Source organism: Amblyomma mixtum, chromosome 2 (genome assembly GCF_055824585.1).
Source record: "Amblyomma mixtum isolate Tamu chromosome 2, ASM5582458v1, whole genome shotgun sequence".
In the NCBI taxonomy this organism is placed as follows: domain Eukaryota; kingdom Metazoa; phylum Arthropoda; class Arachnida; order Ixodida; family Ixodidae; genus Amblyomma; species Amblyomma mixtum.
In genome coordinates this window covers 217082187-217103942 of record NC_143013.1, presented here as the reverse complement: position 1 = coordinate 217103942, position 21756 = coordinate 217082187, and the positions used below count along the sequence as shown (strand labels likewise).

The 21756-nt window shown below is 42.7% G+C and overlaps 1 long non-coding RNA gene across 1 annotated transcript; it reads right to left on the bottom strand.

The window, feature by feature from the left end:
* Positions 1 to 715: 715 nt before the first annotated feature.
* On the bottom strand, positions 716 to 2487 carry LOC149362567 (uncharacterized). Its single transcript, XR_016288515.1, has 2 exons — positions 2418 to 2487; positions 716 to 999 (listed from the first exon to the last, which is right to left on the bottom strand). It is a non-coding gene; the product is annotated as an uncharacterized LOC149362567 (long non-coding RNA).
* Positions 2488 to 21756: the final 19269 nt, after the last annotated feature.

Sequence of the window (21756 nt, the reverse complement as noted above, 5' to 3'; positions counted from 1 at the left end):
CTAAAAACTAGGTGCTCAACCTATAACCTGTTCGGTACATTAAGGGCCGCCAGCAAGCTTCAAATTTTTATTTATAAAACGTGCCGAAAAGGCTGTACTGCCTTTTGAAACAATAATAAAGCTTTTTTAAATTCATAAATTTGATTGTTCAGATGGAAATCATGATGCATCCTTGGCTCGGCCAACACAGGGTACCTATGCGAACTCCAATTTACGTTGAAAAAAAAGCTCACGTAGATAGGTGTGTTCAAAAAATGACTAATTGTGAGAAAAATAGATATATTGCCAATTATCCAACATACACTATAACTGGAATTCAAAGTTACAACGTGATGTGTCAGCAATCTGAAAAGGAACCCAAAGGCTTTGCGATGAATGAAAGCGAGCTAGTTTTTAATGTTAAAAGTTATGCACAACGTGTTAGAAGCCAAGGGAGCTAGAAGAGCTAATCCCGAACTGCCTGTTAATGTTCTTAGCCGTAGGCGTGGCTTCAGAAGTGTAATCAGAATTAGTGTCGAGTCACACAGGCAACCAAAAACCTTACGCTTCTGCAAGAGCGCCGAAGAGCTACACATTGGCACTTCACAGAGTACCCTGAGTGATCGTTTAAATAAATTTTCATCACTGGTCGTACAGCAGCAAATGAAATCCTTTGCGAAGAATGTTAACAAAGACACAAAAAATGGGTTTATTTATTTTTATTTCAGGGCGCGAAAGGAGCTGTGAAATTAGGCGAATATATTTCTTCATCCTGTCAGCAAACGTTGGAGATCTGCACTATGTTCTACTTGCAACGCCAGTACTTCCTCAATACTCCTCTGCGAAAGATAATGTTCTCCAATTAGCCGTCGCAGCGGCCAGAGTGTCCATCGCAGCGGGCAGACGCTCCACCGGACGCCGCGCTGTCCTGGCGGGCTTCAGGAGTCCCCTGGTCGCTGCGGCCGTGGTCGCCACATCTTCCGGACTCGCCATGGCCATCGCCACCGCAGGCCGAGGTGCCTTATCACAAACAGTAATGCTGGTATAAGTCAAGCGTGCACGCGATCTTTGCCATGCAAGGACAAACTTTCTCATGTTTCACTCGTCCCACAATAAAAGTAAAGTTTTTGGGGAGAATGTAGCCGCCACTATTGGTGCCTACGCTCAAGGACATGCTTGAAGGAGGTCTGAGAAGAAGGAAGTAGACACCGGCGTAACCGGGAATTAAACAGAATAGCATTTCAAGGCCAAGCACAGTACAAAATTTGACGTAGACCCGTGTAGAGAAGAATTTCCGTGTAGACAGGGCAATTTTTTCGAACAATGGGGCAAAAATGTCATGAAAGCCTTAGTAGACCGGCCCCAGGCTTGCCATTTTACGCCGTGGTACGGATATCGGTACGCTTGTGATTCACAAATACAACAGCTCCGAAACAATGGCAACGATTGCATGTGTCTCAGCAGTGTATTCGCCACAGTCCACTGTACTTGCTGCACTATCGTGTCAGAATCGCTGCTTTCAGTTGGTTGTCGTATTTGGAAGGACAAAAAGCTGGCCCATGTGCGCTATGTGCGTTTAAACTATTCTATAATGGGCAGCGAAAGTAGTGGAGCAGAAAAAGTGAACTCATACATTTCAAAGGCATAGAATGGAGCGTGATACTGTTGGCTAGGCAAATAAACACTATGTGATGCAAATATTTCAAGACGTTTAACAAGGCACATTCCACAAATTCCGCAGACATTTCAGAACACTCTTCATAGAATAAGTGCCTTAAAATTCTTTAAATAAGTTCCACATTTTTTAGGCAGAATGCCCTAACTATTGCCGAGAAATAGTAAAGAAGCTGTGTGGTGAAGAATACATAAAAAAACACTGAAAGATCATCAAATGAGTAGCCAAGATTGTTTTGCGGAACTCCATGCGAGGCGCGGTACAAGCGTCACAATTTTTTACAGCCTATCGCGAGGCAGCTTTCCTGCGACAGGTAAATGCGAGGTATTCTGCACACATACTTCCACTAGCCCAGCATTGCAGCTTGTGTGCCAAACAAAATGATCTTGACTAAGCTTTTATTTATTTCTTTTATTTATTAGTCAACTTTCCTTACCGCCGTTAGCTGATTCTGGCTAGCTTATATCTCCTTTCATTTGGATCTTCAGGCACGCGATCCACTACTACTCTTTGCCGTTTTACTAGAATGGAAAACGATTTTTACGATAAAGAGGCCAAAGTGAAGCGTTCTGAATTTTTCATAGGTTTGATGAGGCGGCGTATAATGGTGTTGTCGAAGAGGTTTATTGAAGCATTTAAAGGGTGAAAAGAAACTAAATTATAAGTATCGAGTAAAGTATCAAGCCATTTAGTTTCCATACCGCTTTCTTGTTCAGCTTACCGCACTAAGTAAGAGGAAAGGTTGGACGTCTAGCTCACTCACCTGCTGCCACAATGGCGAAGATAGCCAGAGCTACCAGGAATGCTTTGCAGTTCATGGTTGATTCAGGGAGAATGGCTGCGTTAAGATAAGTAAGATTAATAATTATTCGGACTACGCTAAGGAAGTCATCTAATGGTGTTTTCTTCATGAACCTCTTCAGAATTATTCCTGAACGTCATGTAATAATATAGATAATATTTTCCAGATAATTCCAGATAATATGTAATTCCAGCAAGAATTATCATCAGTGACACTGCAGGCGAACTGTCTTACTGTCCCATTCACAAAAAAAATCAAAGTGCACAATATCACTGACACTTTCAAAAACAAGGCAACTATTTTTGTTTTTCTGCATTTGTCACTAGTCGCATACGAATTTTTCACACATGAAAAATATTTTGTGACTATGCGCGTTCTAACAGAAAATGAACACTGAACTCTCAAATCAGCCAATAAAGCAATGAATACAAAATTGTCGCTTACATTGTGCTGCCTGGAAGCGGTGAAGAGCTGTGTAATAGCGCCTGCATTCGCTCTTAATTTATACCCGTTGGTGCCTCAAAAAACGAGAATTCACGAGACGCCTTAGGTAACTGTGTGGCCAATCACGGGCGTCGGAATCATGACCGGGGAGCACGAAAAAAGGGTACCGCTTTTTCTCGGCTATGATTGGTTGACGTCATACAGCGAAGAAACGCCTCCTGTAACAGAGGGAATTGAGGCACGAGGCCGTTCCAGCTGTCGCAACAAGCAGCAGTGATAACAGGGCAGCTACGTCAATCCATCGCGCCACCGGAAGTTGGAGACAGAAACAAAATTGTGATATCGTGCATAACTTCTCCTATGCGAGTCAATACGCTAGGCTTAAAATTTGAACAGCTCCAGTAATTGCGGTCATTTGTGACCACAATATAATATGTCACAGGCCTGATCTTTTCAAATAAAGCAATTGCTTGCTTTATTTACGCCCCTATATGTATACTAGGCATGCAGACTTTTGCCGCAAAGACGCTTAGAAAATAAAGCTGGTCTTGAATACCTGTGTTGAACGCCAAGTATGATTATACTGTACGGTTCAGAAGGAATGGCTTAAAAATTATGAAGTCTGTAGACATATATAACGAATACTACATTTTTTTTCTCTTCGTCATTGGGTTCAGTCAACAGAAGGGTGAAAACTGGCAAGCATCACCCTGTGATCAAAATAAAGATATTATTGAGTGGAGTCCGCGAAGGACAAATTACTTAATCGCGAGGAGAACAAAAAATAGGAGGAAGAAACCAAAGCGCATCGTTCTTTCGTGGTTCGTTTGTGTCTTCGTTGATTCAGCGATAAGTCCGGCGCTTTTCCGTACACACTGAACTGGCAACTAGCGCACTTTATTGCACTGTTAGTATCACAGTTCTAGCAAAATGTTCATATGCTCATTTCCAAGATAACCACTGATGTCTAAGCACTCACTTACATTAAGTGCTGTGAATATATTACTGTTATCCCGAAAGTGGTTAGCCCAGTCACTGATGTCGAAGAACCACAATCTTCAAGTCTAAAGAAATAAGCCCTAGAAGATGGTTTTGTGGGAAGAGTAGAAAATTTAGTAAATAAGCACTATGAAATACTTCGTGAATCATAGAATCAGTGTCGAAGAACAATTGCATATCCAAGAATCGTTGTTCCGTCGTAAAGAGCACCCAATGCTGTGTTCTTAATGGTCCTGTAGGCGTGGTACTTTCAACACTACGTGTAGGTTGCTTCCGTCTTTAGTCAAGCCCCTTGTATAGCGCACTCAGGCCACAACTCTATGTAGCGACTGCCTCTTGGTTATTAGCGTGCATTCATTTTAATTATATTCTCTCCTAATTTATCTGCTTCAGTAGTCCACAGCGTAAAATAAAGATTTATGATGAGTATTGTATTCCTTCACCAAAAAGAATTTATTTGATATCTGTACTCATTTAGCTTTTTCAGGGACTAAGAAAATTCTCTGGCAAATATCACTGAAATGCCACATATATACGCACGATATCGGTGGATAGCTGCATTGAACACTACCACCATTGTGTCCACTTGAGCATCTATGACTAGGACCACGACCTTTCGCAAAAAAGACAACACTGCTCACGATTTAAAGCAGAGACAAAACAAGCATTTATTGAATAACAACACCATACATATGATCAGCTCTCAACTGATGTTAATGTCGACTGTCTGTAGGGCAGCTGAAACTGCTTTCATAATCATGTGTTACTCGAATTTTCGGTTGTGAGCACAGCAGTCACTAGCTATCATGTGAAAAATAATTTTTGATTGCAACACAAGTGTTCTTCACGTGAACCAACTTCGATACTTAAAGGTATGGGGCCAGCTCTCAGCAATGGGTGACGCAATTCGCAGTTCGTTGAATATGAACAGAATTCTACGCGCTTATCTTTCATGCAACCACACATGTGTGGTACGCTGTTGTCTCCGCTCTCTTCTGGTTTATTCCAATGCATTTCATTCGTTTCACGTCTAGCTCATAGACGAGTGCTAAAAATATTCTACTGATACAGGGCGATGGCATGCGGGAAGTACAGACATCTACAAAAAAACTGCTGCTTGAAGACTCTGCCCAACGAAGCTTTCAAAAGGCTTCCGTATAAGACGTCTGTAAAGCCATTGAAGTGGTCATTCCGAAATACAAAACCAGACTTAGTCACGTGTTTAAGCATTTTGCGGCCAGTTTTTTCCTCACCTTCATCTATTATTTTTTATGACTGATGCTTTATCGGGTGCCATATTCTGAAATTGTTTGTTGTTTGTTATACAGATGATATATTGTTAAAGTAGTTAAGTTTTGGTGTCGCAAGACGGTTGTTTTCGGAGTTGCGTTGCAACTAGTGTGACATATCCGACAGCCTCATTTTAGAACACAACAAATCCTAACGCACAGAACACTAAATTTTGTTGCTGTCATTCCAAAAGAAGTGAGTGAGGGGAGATCTTTATTTCACCCCCACGTAGGTCACAGATTCTGAAAATAAACTGCGAGGTACATTTACTTTATTTATTTGGTGGGGGTTTAACGTCTCAAAGTGACTCAAGCTATGAGGGACGCCTTTGTAAAGGAGTCCGGAAATTTCAACCACCTGGGGTTCTTTAACGTGCCTAACTTCGCACACTACACGGAACTCTGAATTTCTCCTCCATTGAAGTTCGACCGCCGCGGCGGGGATCAAACCTGGTATTTTACTATCGAAATTCAATATGGGCGTTAAAAAAAGCATTGCGAAATTATGTAACCGCCTAGACAATACCTATGCCCGGAATAATCCGCGGAAGTTCCACCCTGCCTAACATTAGGGCTCCGACGAGCTGCCGCTCGACTAGCACGGTTGCTCATGCATTCTCATGTATTCGACGAGGTGATACAGATATAAGTTTCTACATCGCTTGAAAAAATGGGAAATGCGCGAAATGCGCCAGTGCAAATCGCGTGTATCGTACATGAACGCACTGAAATATTATTGTGGATAGGTCTCACAGTGTCTTTTTTTACTTTTATTACAAAAGCGAAATATCATGAACGCCTCCTGCTTACCCATCATTTGAGGAGGTTTCTTAAGGTCGCTTACGTTTTGAAAAGTGCTGACAAACTCAGCTGTTTCAAGTAAGCTAAGCTCAAGATGTTAGTACCCGCCGGAATTCTGAAATCCGGCGGTTGGATAGATGACATTAGTTGCAACACACTAAGCTATGTTCTTCCACAAAATAACTTCTGTGTAACAGACAACAAACATCTTCAGTATATGGTGCCTGATAAAACAAGCGTTAAAAATAATAGACCAATGCGAGAAAAAAAACTCGCCGGATATATGTTTTGTCTGTTACGTAAAGTTAATTTAAAGAGGCAAAAAAACTCAAAGCTCGCCTTCAGGAAGTTAGAAATTATCAGTTATGCATATTAAATATACAGGCCTTCTATTAAAGTGCAGTTTTGGTATTTTTGATCTCAAGTGCTCATGTACAGCTTCAGAACGCCCATTCAGTTCACTGGGGCATGAACGTCTACATTCCACGGAATCTAATTCGAGGAATATACGCTGAAAGATCAGTCGGTTTCGAGGAGTTAAAAAGGTCAATAATTCTGCGACGAAAACTCAACGAGGCATCCGGTAATCTCGTGCGTAATACTTGAAAAAAAAAACAAACGCAGTTTGGAAATCGCCCACACCACTGGAGATCATTCATGTGCAGAACTTTGCGATGCCTGATATAAATTTTCCTAGGGTGTTCTGAACCTTCATCATCGGATGCTGGTGAAATAAATTGTTGTTGCAAAATTATTTCCTGCACGATCTACGTACATATACACGACTGCGAAGTAATTTACTACGTCCTCTCATAACTGTGCCGTAGCACTGCATTAATTGTGCCCCAGGTTAGTAGGCGACGGCACTCCGGCGTGAATAGAGCTTGACATAGTCGGACCGTACAAATCATGATCTCGGGGTAATTAATGGCTGCAGATTTTTACTTGTTCAAATGTTTCGCGCTTTTTGCAGCGTTCTCCTATTTCTGAGGGGCGAAAGAAATATTACCTGACAAAGAGAGCCCCGATACTTGCAATGCCGTTAATGAAAAAGCGAACATTTCCTTTAAACCGGTACGGGTTTCATGCTCTTTCCCGTGTGATATGATTAACTCAATGAATCACGAGCCACCGATTTCAATTGGCACGATTATTTTTGCCCCTAAGTATATGTCGAGTAAACGTGTCGATGCTATTATAAAGACAAATATATTTCGGCACTATTGTGACTCTCATATCATATTATCACACGTGATCTGAAGAAGGGATTTTGGCAAATTTATTGGAGGCTGATAAAAATAAACATGGTGTTCATGTACCGACATTTCCTACCAAAAACATCAGGGGGGGGGGGGGGGCGCCTTGTTGACCTAACGTGCGGTGAGTCGGAAGCCTTAAGCGCCGTGGTGCTGCTTGTGTCACTGACATGTGGTTAAGATGTTAAGCTTCACCTCTAAGAGTGCAACAGCGTCTTGCAACGCTTCCGGGGTGTCCACAGAACGCCATCGCCCGTTCGGATCAACGCCTTGCTCGTCCGTAAATTGGTTTTTGAGGAAAGGAAATGTATCTGTCTCGCATATCTCGGTGGACACCTGAACTTCGCCGTTACGGGAAGGGAGGAAGATCAAAGTGAACGAAGACGCCGCATTTGCTAGACGCGCCCTTGTTCATTCCGAACCATCGAGCTGGCATGGCGGAGTGATAGCCTGCTCGTCTCGCACTCCGGAGACCGGGGTTCGATTCCCCAACTCGACCAATTTCCTATTCGGTTTTATTTTTCTGGTCTCACTAGAAAGGTTAATAGGCTACTTGGTTAATTACGCAATTAAATAAACTCAGTCCCACTCACTTGGAGCATCACTATACGATCCCTTTGATTGGTTGCATGGTTACTAGCCAAAGTTCAATTGGCCCCGTTTGAAATTCGCGCTCTTTGACGTCACGACCACTTCGACCAATCGAAAAGCGTGACATTTCTGTCGAGAACTCCTGCTTACAACGATGAGCCATTAAAGGCTTCCGCCTTAAAATTACCCGCGCATGCAACTAATAGGAAAGCATGCGGTGCGTAATTAGGCAGCCTTATTGGTGTGTATATGAACATTTTTACGCCCTTCGCGAGATAGGCAATCACAGTGCAGCTTATTAAGGGGACAACTGCCATTACATCAGAGCCAGTAGTTACAGTGTCTGAGCTGGTCAATCTGCTGTTGTCATTGCATGCCACTGCGAGGCTTTGACACCTCACACTGCGTTGCCGGTTGGCTTCTGATAATTCAAAAATATATTAAGTCGGAGACTTTGTTTTCCCTCCTCCAGTGCTCGTAAAGCCGTATATGAACACAATGCTAGGTACTATAGCTGTGAGTTCGGCTCATCGAAACCTGTAGGTGCCAATAGTCAAAGGAAAATAGAGTGAATCAGAAAAGGATTAATTACGCAACATAAGCCTATTTTTCATGTGCAACACCTTTAGCTCCAAAAGGAACGCAGATGAAAACTTTCGTAGCTTTTTCCAATAAGCAGCTATACTCTATCGTCTAACGTCGATATATTACTTTATTTATTTATTCTAAATTTCTGGGACCTACAGCGCCCGGGTGGGGGCAGTGTTGAATGTTGGATACAAGTAGAAAAATAAATTTCCGTAGAGATGACAACTATATAGAAAAGGGAAAAAGAACACAACGAGTAAATCAACAATACTACTTCTGCATTCTGAGAATAGTTTCATTAGTTAACCTATCTTTTATTATTGCCCTTATTCCTCTGCCACTCTCCTTGGTGCGTCCATTTCTGCTTACTGTGCTGCGCTTGCACTATTACGGCGGTGAACGCGCTTCTTTTTGGAACAGTTTGTGGGGAGCACCGCACCTGTTATATCAGGAGTACAGTCCTCAGACCCGAGAGTGTTTTGCAAACGAGCACAATAGTCACTGTTATAGGAAGAGTTCTGCTACAGCATCGCTTTCAAATATGTGTACCTTCAAAATGCGAAAGCATATTCAGAAAGTGGTGCAGGCGAACAATGGCTGGGCACTTAGTTTACCATTTTAAAGAGTGTATGCGGTCGCGAAGGAAAGGACCACATTGACACGTTTAGAAAGTGTAAATGGGGCGCAAAAAAAGTCTTCTTGATGTAAAAGAAGTTGAGCATTCAAAACACAGAATTTGTGCAGCCCTTTTACCAAAGAAATTTGGAATTCTCCTTAACCAAGCGTGATGCCGTAATCCGCTTAACGGGACCTACTCCTTTTTTTATTATCAGACATATAGCTTTTCAAAGGTTTAATTATTGTAGTCGTAACTAGAAGCTTTATTTCACTTGCGACAAAAACATCCTACGCTTCAAGTTTTTCTGACTACTGTTATGCGAATCTCTGGTTTGGAAACGCTATATACTACACATAACGCCGTATAGGACTCGTTTTGCGCATGGGAGTGGCTAATTGAAGGTTTCACTGCAGTCGTCTAAACTGGAGCGTTCAGAAGGCTAGGTTCTGCAGGGCCCTCAAACACAAGTTTCTCTGCAGATGTCTTTATTGCCTACACGCCATTCCTCGGTATCAGTGATGTAATTTTAGCACTACATCTGAGTTTGATGTGCAACGCATGAGATTTAATCGAATGAAATGGAAGAGATCGAACACTACGACGCTCCAAAAACGTGTGGTTAGTTGAAAGAAAACCATGCAGATTTCCGTTCGCATTTATTGACCCTAAAAATCATAACACATCGCTGGGAGCTATACACCCTGTAATTTATGCGACGAAGTTAGTCCTGAAGACTAGCTTGTCAGCACAAATATTTCGCTCAAAAATTTTCTTACTGCTCAGAACTCAGAATGCGGAATATTTATATTATAGAGAGTTTAATGTAAACGGCGTCAAATAAGAATAGAATTAGTGTTGAAAAGCGCTCAAACTTTCTTTATGGTGTCATATTTGTGGAGTGATTTGAAGACGTAGTTCTAAATCTCTTCACTTTCCGATGCGCTGACCTAACATCAACAGGTGATGGCTGCTCTGTGTCTGGAATAAAAATCGCCAGCAACTTGCACATCAGGAATTTTTTGCTTCGGCCAGGAGAATCTTATGTTGGGTGCGTTTTCCGCATCGTGAATGTGGTTTTTGTTGTCGGCTGCCTGCTTGAAAAAAAAATGGTTGCGCGTCCTGCCGCAGAAACTATTACGTTGAAGATTGTGACTGCGTGGATTTATTACTGTATGCTAGCTTAACATTGTCGTCCCATTTGATCACGTGTTCGCTGTGCATGATATGCACGCCTTACACAAGGCAGGCTAGGAGAGAGCCTGGGCGCTGTCGCTCTCTGTGGCAGTCTGAATAGAAATTCTCGCAGGATAACTCGCTCAAGCAATCCTGCGTAGTGTGTTTCACCGTGTACCTTGCATCTCCCTAACTATATCGTCTCCCGTCGTACTACATCCGTGCCCCGGCAACATCGACGAACTGGAAAGCGTGTCATCGCAGCATCAGCGCTAAAAGAAGAGCGTTGTGTCTGGTCGTGATATCTGCAGCAGTTCAGAAGTATTCACTGTTGCGTCACTGCGAAAATCGCAATAAAATTCTTTCCACCGAACCGCTAGCTTGTTCGCGCTCAGATTTCGCATGAAGATTGTAACTGGCAAGTCCTCTTCTTTGAAGATACATTTGGGTGGGGTGATTGCTTCTTCCGGGGAGAATTATTAGAAAATTACATCTTCTATGTTTACGGCGCATCAAAACTGCAAGCTTCTGCAGCAGTGAGCAGTGGTACCAGTAACGCCATCTCTGGCTCATCGTAGGAAAGAACGTTCCTTCGTTTGAAGTGCAGAGAAGCGTAAGAGGGAAAAATTGGTTGTGCGGGCTTAAAAGGTGCTTTCTGGGCTCGTTTATCAAGAATTTGCGCAAAAACACTGTTTGATCGTGACTGCACCCTTCCCGCATCTTGCGTAGCTCTCATGCGTTTGTCCACAGCATGCCTGTATGATAGAGCTTTCTTTCTTCCGGATGACATGTGATGGGGCTACCGGGGCTTTGGATGCGACATATTGCTTTTCTGGTCCGCCGTTCTCGCTGCCGATGGCTCTTTCTTATTTGTTTTTACCGAATAATGAAGGTAATCTAACGCAACCTAATATAAGACAAAACTGACGTCGAAATGATTCCTCTGGGCGAAATCTAAGGCCGATGAAGCGAGCTGTTTAACCGATAGAATTTTTTTTCGATTTTTCTCAGAGCGGCGGACGTCAGCAGAAACTGGGTGTGGGCAGAACTGGTGCGTTCGCAGCAGCGGAATTTCCGAGAATTGCAAGGTGCTTTCTTGCAAAGCGTTTATTTTATAAAATGAACGTTACCGTGAAATTATTAGGGTAAATATTTTGCACAGAAAGAGGCGTTCAATGCGCGATTTTCTCCAAGTGTTCCGTGGCCAATCCCCCGTCTCTCTGAGAACGAGACATACGCGCTGAAAAGTATGGTGTAGACGATGTGCCACGTTTCGTCATATGATGAAGGTAGATCAACAATTTGTGCGCTGGAAGTGCCATTGCCGTGGTTTTTGGAGAAACGAAACGGCGCAGTATTTGTCCGACATCTTGATGAACATCCCAGCCGCACCCTAAGCGAAGGGTTTAAGGTTGGAGTGAAAGAAGGAAGAAAAAAAGAGGAGCCATAGTCGAGGTCTCGGATGTATATTTTGACAACTCGGGGTACTTAACGTGCACTGATATCTCGAAGAACACATGCGGCTTTGCATCTACACATCAGAAAACAGCGCCATTTGAGATCAGAGTGTTTCCCTGAAACACGCCACGGCAAGCGCCAACGCGGGTATGCTATGTCCACCAGAAGTCAATACCAAGTAATTAATTTCTTCTATCAGTTGCGATCGTATTGCCCAGAGCCAGTTGATAAATCTACTCATTTTTGTTGGCGATTTAATTGTCACAAGATTAATTTTTTTTCCATAATATCAAAAATCCATGCAATGGGCTTAAATGTCGGGAAAATTATAATCACATTAATTACAAGAGCGAGTTTAACGAGCCTGGACGGGATTCCCACCGTAGGCAGAAATAGTGAAGTTTAGATGGGATCGGTACTGTTATCCTTTTGCCGCATCGCCACTGCGGGCTCCTGTGCTCTTGCTGTCCGAATGATAGATTTTCCGGTGCTCTCGAATATCATAACGCTGCAAATTTTCAACAAATAAACAGCTGCTGTATAAATGAGCTCGAGGTTATGCTTTAAAATCGGAAACTGTCGGGTTCAAATTACAGCGAATTGCTAATGCGCTTAATGAGCCTTGGATGCGGTTAAGTGAAAGCCATGGCGTCACTCTTAAGGGACGTCACAAACAACTTCCACGCCATGAATATGTGGGTAGGTTGCATATTATCTGCAATTCTGCATTAATAAATTATTTCAGCTGCATCCGGTGAAAGTGGCCGATAAACCCTCGAAACATGTTCTGCTTCGAGCTAGGCAACGTTCTGGAGATAAAAAAACTGCAGATGTTTTGGTCTTTTACAGGAAACACTTGCGTTTGTTTTTTACAATAATTTCGCGCGGGGTGTTCAGATTAATCGGGGAGTTAGTGTTCTAGAAAATACGTTCATTTCTAATTTTTTTATAGCCGATATCTCGCATTATGTGTTTTAAGCTAAATAGTTCCCTGAGAACTTACCTGTTCGTGTTCTTGTGAACTGAATTGGTATTTCTCTTGTCGTACGCCATTCAGACAAAGATTTACTGGGAAATGCATGTCAATAAACCTGTAGAATGTTTTAAAAATCGGCCGAGTGGACAGGAGCTGGAGACCACTTTTGACGTTTCATAGGCGAATCTCCAGTTGTGCGCCTCCTACTCCTGAGCCTATGCGGCCTTCTTCGCTTGAAGTCTTGGTATGACCGCATTGCCTGCTCAATTCACGAACTCAAGGGCCCGGTTGGAGGAAATAGCAGTCATGAGGTGCCCCGACCGACCCTCTAAGCTAATCAATTTTATCATCTGTGTGCCTGTCGAAGGCCCGTCTGCATAAAGGAAATAAGGCGGCCCAGTTCCCAGACTAACCTTATTAGCAATCGATAGTCACTCTTAGATTTCGTTAAACGAAAGTCGCATAACTGGTGCATGCAATTAGCCTAGTTTACTTACCGCACCTGAATATCTAAGCTCCGCTCAAATTTAAGAGACTGCAACCAACCCCACAGAATAAAGCCTAAGCACAGAAGTCTTGAACAATGTTGGTTGAATGTCGAGAAAGAAAACAGTGTAATACCCATTACACCCATTACACACTGGGTAATACAGTGTAAGCCCGTTTCTTCCATTTTGGTTTCGACTAGGGTGTCTCTAACCAGCGATTATTTCCTTACCCACTCCGCAGGCTTGCGATCTCTTAACGTTACAGCTATCATTTTTCTTTCCATAGCTGGCTGCGTTGTCCTTAACTTAAACTTTACCCTCTTCTTCAGCCTCATCGTTTCTGCCCCATAGGTGAGCACCGGTAATATACAGCTGTTGTATACTTCTATATTGAGGGATATTGGTAAACTGCCATTCATAACCTGGAAAACCTGCCATTTGCGATACACCAAATTCTTATCTTTCTATTTATTTCCCTCTCAAGAACCCGATGAGCCGCTACTAACCGCCCAAAGTAGATATATTCTCTTACTACTTCCAGCATATCGCTACCAATCGCGACCGCACTTCCCTTGCTTAACAATTGAATATAGCTTTGGTTTTTTTGGACATTAATTTTTAGGCCACCATTCCGCTCTGCTTGTGTAACTCATTCATCATAGTTTGCTGTTTATGTCCTAAGTGACTTAGGAAGGCAATGTCATCAGCGAAACGCAGATTACTTAGGTATTCTCCATTAACTCTTATCCCCAACTGTTTCCTTTTCAGGCCCCAAAATATCTCCTGTAAACAGGTGGTGAATACCATTGGCGAGATGCGGTCTACCTGCCTGACACCTTTCCTTATTGGAATTTTACTACTGACCTTATGGGGGACTATGGTAGCTGTGCAATCGTTATAAATATTTTTCAATATCTTCACATAACACTCTTCCACACCTTGATTCCGCAACGCCTGCATCACTACTGAGATTTTCACTGAGTAAAATGCTTTCTCGTATCAAAGAAGGCTATATATATGGGTCGATTATATTCTGCGCTTCTCTCTACTACCTGATTGATAGCGTGAATATGGTCTATTGTCGAGTATCCTTTACGAACGCTTGCCTGATTATTTGGTTGTTTGAAGTCCAACGTTGTCCTGATGGTATTAGCGATTAACTTAGTAAATAGTTTGTAGGCAACGGACAGTAAGCCCATTGGTGTGTAATTTTTGAAGTTCTTTACATCTCCTTTCGTATGAATTAAGATAATGTCATCATTCTTCCAAGCTGGTGGTACGCTTGAGGTCACAAGGCATTGCGTGTACAGGGTGGCTAGTTTTTCTGGCACATTCTCCCCTCCGTCCTTCAAAAAATGTGGTCTTATCTGATCATCACCAGCTGCTTTCTTCTTTTTTATTGCTCCATTGCTTAAGGGATGCTATAGACCAGTTCCCCGCCATGAATACATAGGCAGGTCGTAGCTTATCGGTTGTTCTGCATTAATTTATTTCGCTTGCATCCGGTGAGATTGGCAGATAAGCCCTCGAAACATGTGCTTCCTCACTCTACACAACGACCTGGTGAAAAAATATTCACAGATGTTTCGTTGGTTCGCAGAAAACACATGCATTTGCTTTTTCAGTATTCACGCGTTGGGTTACGATAATATTTGACGAGTGTGGGTTCTAGAACAATCGTTCTTTTTTTTGTTTTTTATAGGCAATCTCTCGCATTACGTGTTTTATCCTAATTAGTTCCAGCAGAGTTTACCTGTTCTTGTTTTTGTGAACTGAACTGGCATTTTTTGTTCACGTATATCACTGAGACGAAAAATTGCGGAAAATTCATTTTAATAAACCTCTCGAGTGTTTAAAAAAAGATTGTACCCAATGTTAAGGGCGTGGCATATTAATCACCGAAAGCTAAGTGTGATTAGCGGCCAAGTGGTCAGGAGCGGCAGACGCATTTTGTCGTCTGACAGGAGAATGTCCGGTTCGGGTCCTCTACGCTCACGTGCATACTCGACCTTCTTCTGCTTGCAGTGTCGGTTCGACCGCATTGCCTGCACAATTCATGGACTCGAGGACCCGGTTAGCGGGGGCAGCTGTTATGAGGTGCCCCGACCGCCTCTTTCAATTCATGAATTTTATAATAAGGGAGTAATTACTCATTGACGTCCACCCAAGCGCAGCCATACGGCTACAAAGGAAAGCTGTATAGCTTTCCTTTGTAGCCGTATGGCTGCGCTTGGGTGGACGTCAATGAGTAATTACTCACTTATTACAAATCTACTCCACCTTGGGGGATTCCCCTAAACATTTGACCTATCATGAATTTTACCATCTCTTTGTTTGTCTAAGGCCTGCTCGCACAAAACAAATAAGACTATCCTGTTCCCCGACTTACCTTATTCGCAGTCGAGAGCCACTCCTGGGTTAGAATAAACGAAAGTCACATAACTGGCTCATGCGATTAGCTCTGCCTACTTGTAGCAGCCCATTATCTATGATCTGTTCAAATGTATGGGCCTGCAACAAACCTCGCCAAATGTTGCTTAAGCGCAGGAGACTTGAAGAATGTGGATTGAAGGTCGAGAAAAAAACAGGATAATACTTAACTAAAACGTCCGAATTTCCGAATTCGAATTTCGGGGCGCTGCACATTGCCTATTGCCTTGCAAGCTGTATTGAAAAATATTAGTGTCGTCTCAACGAATATATACGAGAACATCCATACTGGTGAACAGCGCACAAAAAGGCGGGACAACGACAAGACAAGCGCTGTCGTTGTCCCGCCTTTTAGTGCGCTGTTCACCAGTATGGATGCATACCAACTCGCCCAGATCTCAGCTTTTCTATACGAGAACATGTTAGCTCCTCGGAACTATTCCTCCAGAAAACCCGCATATTTCAGACATTTCGGTGTTGAGTCACTTTTGCAGGGTGCTCCGTGATTCTGTCGCGTTCTAAATGAATTCGAAGGCTTCGCATATTTGGGGAGCGCATGGAACAGCAGCGCTCTTCCTGGCGTACGACAAGGCGACACCACGTGCTGCTCGAGAAGGCTGCTTTGCCACAGATGCCACAAAACCAGTTCGGTATCGTAGACAGATAGTTCTTGCCGCATAGTTTCAAAGAGACATGCGTGGTGTCCTCTGTTTTCAACAAGGATGCTTCAACGAATGTTTGTTGGGGGCTGGGTGAACAGATTTTAAGTGAAGGGGTCTTCCGCAATGGGTTGCTTTCACATATTCACTGAATGAGTGCTTGCTGGCTTGCTGCTATCGTGTATTACGAAGGCATAAAGAAAGGTAAACATACAAAGAATTGAAATGGGACTGAAATGTGACCTAGTATCTTTACCGATAAGACAAAAGCAGTCGTCTGTATATACGAGGGCAATTCTTGGTGGTGATGTGCAAGTATTAAGGGCACGATGTTTGAATAACTTCACAATGAGGTTTACGACTATCACAACGAAAAAGGTCATTGACGTGCCCTGAAGCTGTCGGTAAAAAACTCCTTATAGGAAGAAATAAGTGTTGTCCAACAAGAACTGTCACAGGATGGAGAGATACAGAACTTCAATGATGGTTGTCAGCGGTGAAAATTTGTCAGCTTCGAAAACAGCATAGCAAACCTATAAGGCCATGCCACCGGAACCCATGTCAGAAACGACTTAACGTGAAACGGAATCATGACCTCGTCGTCGTGGGGTTCTATGTCGCTTGCCTTCTCGATGATATCCGTCGACTAGTGTACAAAGGACGAGGCAAGACCGACTATAGGCAAGAGGACACTATCAAGGTAGCTGAATAGGCGCCAAAGCAGAGAAAAACTGTCGTCAGCAGTGAGACCTTTGGCAGCCAGGAGAGAGAAAGGCTTAAGCTATAGTGCCGAAAAGCGTGCTGATTTTGTTGTAAAAAGGGGCTGCTTTTGCAGTACCTGATTGGTGTGGGAAAAACCGACGCAACTTATTCATTGAGTGCGAGGTCAGCACACCTAACCAGCACTACTACCTTATAGCTGGCGAATAGCTTAATGCTGCATATTTCAACCAGTTTTTGGATTCTAAGCGGCAGCGAGTGAAGAGGAGCGAGTTCAAGCATCCGGGTCAGAAGAGACGAATGTTCAGCTTCGGTTACAGCGCTTTGCCCGAAATATGTTCAGTCTCAACGAATCAAAAGAACGGAGGTGCAATAACAGCTTGGCACTTGCACGTTAGGTTGAACTGAGGTGGGCCTGAATGATCAGGGACACGTACTGATGGTCGCCTGATGAAGTCGATAGTTGGAAAGGGACATTATTGTCGGGAGCAAAATGTGTTCATGTAGACGTCCGCCATAAAATAAACAAATTAAAAAAGAAAAGGTGTTGCGACTCCCATTCGGGATCCTACTTGTGACTAAACAAAGAAAAGCAAAGTTGAGGTCGTGCTCCCGGAAAGAACTGAGAACATCTTGCTGTCTAGTTTTTTTATTTTATGGTCGGCGTGTAGATTTTAATGCTTTAATCCATTTCCTTCCATGTGCGCAGCTTACACAAGACACGGCCCCGTCTATCTTGATTCCTTTTTTGGGGGGTCGAATTAGCGGCCAGACATTAAAATGTGAAATAATTTGTGGCGAAATTATTGGCGAGAAACGCGCATACTAGACAGAACACAGTAAGGAAAAAAAGCGCCACACGTGCGGTCACGTGTGGTGTCGCGTCTCCTTTCTCTTGTAAGCTCCCTCATTTTAGCACTGTTATGCCCCATGAATAAATTACTTCACAGTCATACATATGTCTGTAGGTCACTCAGAAACTAATCCGGCAGCAGTAACTTATGTACCTAGCATTCGGTGATGAAGGTCGAAAGTACCCTAGGGTGGCTTATATCAGGCTCCAATGTTCTAGAGATGAATGATTGCGAATGACATAGGCGATTTCCAGAAAATAAATGTGTTTAGTTTTTACAAATTGCTGGCGACGTTACAGGATGTCTCGATGAGTGTTAGGTCTAGAATGTTTGTGCCCTTTTAACACCTTGAAGGCAACTGATCTCACTGCGTAGTTTGCTGTGATTATGTTCCGTAGAATTTAGTGCCTTCTTTCATTGTGATCTTAATAGGCCTTTTTTCCTATAAAGGTGAGCATAGGTACTTGATACCAAGAATATCAAAATATATTTTATAATAATTCTTCGTATTTTATAGGTATAACTGATAATTGCTAACTTCATGACTGCTGGATAAGAACTTTTTTGCCAATTTATCTCTAAATTACGTTTCAAAGAACATAAAACATGTTCGGCCAGTTTTTTTCTGAGAATCCTCTATAATTTCTCATGACTGGTGCTTTATGAGACACTATACGCTTAAAATGTTTGTTGTTTGTTAAGCAGATGATGTTTTGTTTGCAGAGGGTATGTCGGGGTGTCTCACGATTGCTCTTTTCGGAGGTGCGTCGCGCTGATGTGATATACCCGACAGCCTGATGTCAGAACACGGCAGGTCCTAACACAATGAGCACTAAATTTCTTGGCTCTCATTTCAAAAGGAGTGGGTAATTGGAAATTTTTATTTCACTTTCTTCATATTACACAGGTTGCGAAGTTAAATTTTGAAGGAAAACAGCTCAACGACGCAGACAGAGTAGAAGAAAACACAGGACAAACGCTAACTCACAACTGAAATTTATTCAAAGAAAGCAGTACATTTTACTATCTACATTCAACATGGACGCTACAGAAGAATATCGAAATTATGTAATGGCCTCAACCATACCGTTTACCGTAATATTCTGTCGAGCTTCCACCCTGCCGACCATAATAGCCACATCGAGTTTTCTCTCTACAAGCATTATCTGTTATTTGTTAACGTTATCCGTTAGCGGGAATGAGGTCGCCCTGTCTATTGAGGGTTGCGACACATCTCTATCTTTTATATTAAAATAAATGGGAAACGATTGCGCCCGCGGTAGTGCAATCAAAGATTTGGTCTTTATCAGTGCGTCCCTGCTTCGAAATGATGTGGAATCTGAAGTCACTAATGGTTTATTGTCATTTCAATTGCTTGTTCGAGTCGCAGAACACAGTACGCTTGTACTAGGTTTCACGATTTTGCAAGCACCGACGATTTGTCCATTACCCATGCACTATGTGACGCGCAAGAAAGATTTGAACTTAGCGTCTGCAGTGATATCAACGTTATAGTTACTTTCTTTGAAAGTATAGTCCAGGAATGGATGTAGCGTGATGTACTGATAAGAACAAAAATAACAAATGTCAGTCTTTCATGGATCACAAGAAAATTGATGTAATTAACTCGCGTCTCCACACGCTGCTACGGGCGAAGCGTTCTGGTGACCCTTTGAAAGGGACCCACTTTGATAAAGTGAAAGAGGGATTTTACTGGAGACTATGTGAAAGACTGCTGTTTTCTAGTCACATTGCAGAACTTAATAAAAAGTAACCCTCGCAAACACTGAAAATCAATTTTACCTGGTTTCGAAGCCCCTAATAGCTTAATCATCGATGATGTTGCTATTTTTAATATGTATTCACAAATATTAACTGCGAAATTTCTCCTTTGGCTACTATTCCTCGTACGTCAATCAGCGACATCCGTGTAGGCAAGCAGCGAGTCCTGAACCTCAACGAGAATTTATACACTAAAAAGTGTTTTTTAAAAACTGGTTTCTTGTGCGCTATGAGGAATTGACTAGCCAGATACCTCACTATCATATCTGAGAAGTCGTTATCCAGCGCCACTGTTCCGTAGTCACGGAAGCTCGCGAAAGTTGTTCTTTTGCATAAATCGAGGTAGCACATTTGCTAAATATTATGGACCTCGCTCATATCCCATTCTTTCAATATTCACTAGCATACCATTTTCAAACATATCATGGGTTTCCTAGAAGCTAACAATATCATGAGTGTTTTTCTGCATGGCTTTCACCGCACCTTGAGCGCCGTTATGCAATAAACCAAATTCATTCATGATGTCACTTATTCTCCTGATCTCGGTAGCCAGTTTGACGCTATATTTGTTGACGTATCAAAATCTTTTACATAGTTTCTCGTGGGTCGCGCAGAGGTCTTTATTTTTTAATACATCAGCGAAATTTTATGAACGATTCTAGCTTACCCATCATTTGAAGGGGTTTCGTACTATCGCTGACGTTTGAAAAGAGCTTAAAAACAGCTGTTTGAAGTAAGCTTACCTAAGTGTGTTATGATTTGAAGCTGTTTTATATATCACATATTAGTCGCAGCAGAGCTGCGAATGCAACAGTCTTGCGCAGCCCAAACACTGTTCTACAACAAAACATCTTCAACATAACAGACAACAAAGATTTTCAGTAAACGGTGCCTGATAAAATCTGTCTTAAAAATGGTAGAACAATGTGACAAAAAAAACTGGCCGGAAATATGTTATCTCCTCTCATATGTATTGTGATTTAAAGTTAAAAAAAAAACTAAAAGCGAGGACGAAGTTATGAATTATCAGTTATGTAAATTAAATGCATAGGACTTTTATAAAAGTGCAGTTTTGATATTTTTGGTCTCAAATATTCATGTGCAGCTTGAGAACGGCCATTCAGTTCACTCGGGCAGGCGCGTGTATATCCTACGGAACCTAATTAAACCAAAATACGAGGGGGAGCCCAAAATTAAGGTCTCCTGTTCTTTTATAAATCGAAATAAATGTTTATTTTAAGCAATGTAGAAATCACTTCAAAGGCAGACCATTCTTCTACTTTTCCACATAATCGCCGTTGCGTTCTATGCATTTTTGCAGATGTTGGGGCAGTTTTTGTATGCCGCTGTCATACCAGCTTGCCGCCATGCCGTTGAGGAAGCGTTTGACCGCATCTTTCACTTCGTCATCACCGGCGAAGCGCCTTCCAGCGAGTTGTTCTTTTAGCTTTGGAAACAAGGGGTAGTCACTTGGTGCCAAGTCCGGACTGTAGGGCGGGTAGCTGATGACGTCCCATCCAAACTGTTACAGGAGAGCGACGGTTTGGCAGGCAACGTGGGGGCGAGCATTGTCGTGGAGAAGACTCATGGCCTTGCTCAGCATTCCTCCTCTGTGATTTCGAATCGCCCGTCTGAGTTTCTTTAGGGTCTCACAATATCTGCCCGTGTTTACTGCGGTAACAAGAGCCATGTGGTCTACCAACAATGCCCCTTTTCGATCCCAAAACACACTTGCCATGACTTTGCCGGCAGGCTGTGTTCGCTTGAATTTTCGCGGCTTGGGCGAAGAGGAGTGGCGTCAATCACGTGATTCTTGTTTGGTCTCATGTGTGAAGCTTAATGCCCAAGTTTCATCACCCGTAACAATGTAACCCAAAAAGGCCTCCTTTTCATCTCCACAACACCGAAGAAATTCGCGGGAGGAGTCAACGCATTGCCGTTGATGGTCATCAGTGAGCATTCGCGGAACCCATCTTGCGCACACCTTTCGATATTTCAACTTTTCTGTCAAAATGTTATAAATAGTGCTTCTAGAAATGCCGGGAACCAAAATGCAGAGTTCATCGAGTGGCGTCCTCCGATCTTGCCGCATCATTTTTTCAACCTTCGCGACTGTCTCACCAGAAATTGACGGTCTCCCGCTCCGTTGTTCGTCATGAATTTCAGTGCGAGC